This window comes from Nanorana parkeri, unplaced genomic scaffold (genome assembly GCF_000935625.1).
Source record: "Nanorana parkeri isolate BGI_ZX_2015 unplaced genomic scaffold, ASM93562v1 scaffold1121, whole genome shotgun sequence".
NCBI lineage: Eukaryota > Metazoa > Chordata > Amphibia > Anura > Dicroglossidae > Nanorana > Nanorana parkeri.
This window is the reverse complement of record NW_017307389.1, coordinates 110,986-111,986: the sequence shown is the minus strand read 5'-3', so window position 1 is coordinate 111,986 and position 1,001 is coordinate 110,986.

The window sequence follows — 1,001 nt, the reverse complement described above, 5'->3', positions numbered from 1 at the left end:
GACTGTAATATGTCTCCGGCTTATATACGAACTCCACTGAGCACTGTGTTCATCTTTGTCTGGAAACATAAAATACACAGAAGTTATTGGCAGGAAATAGTTTTTTTTCTATGGAGGAATGCTTCCTGCTTATGGGGTTCCATGGCTGGAGGTATGACGTGGGAGAACTCCAGAAATGAGATGCTGTTGGTGACCACTTGTGCTCCTTAGCTTATGATGCCTGTCAATGGTGATGGAAGGCTCAGCACACCTCCACCGGTCAAACAAGTAAAGACAACAGGTCAGTCCAGTTTAGAAGAGTGACTACTTTGGGAATCAGAGGCTCTTGGCTTTAGAAATTGACTCAACATTTGTTGATGGCCTATTAGAGCTGCAGCTAATGATTATTTTCAAAATCGATTAGTTAGCCGATTATTAAGTTCGATTAATCGGTTAATCGTCTATATTCTAACACTATTGAAAAGCTTTCATTTCCTGTGACGTTCTTCCTTAATTCTGGCAGAAGGTGACACAGCAATTTGTGCTAACTCCTTTTCTCTTTGTGTTTACAACACTGACCTTAACCTTAGGGTTGTTATATTAAAGACTTGAGCATTATGTTATAGTCATTTTAAATGTTATCAGCTGCCTTTGGAAATTGTTTCATATCTCTGACAATCTGACTGGAATTACTCTTGTTTTATTTGAGTGCTTCTCAATACATAGCTGACGTTTCATGACACAAATAGGTGCTCATGTCTGGTTGCAAATTGCTGTGACCTGTTGCTCCGTGATTGATTCTGCACAATTGTTCATTACTGTAATTTTGTGTAATCAATTGCACATGACAGAAAAACATGATAGTCTAGCGCAGCGTTTCTTAACCTTTTTCAGTTACGGCACCCATTAAAAGAATGCAAAATTTCAAGGTGCCCCAGTTAAAAATGTACAAAAAGTAAATGTAAAAAATGGACATGTGGCCCCTTAAAATGTTTAACTTATCCTATTTAAATCACAGCCCC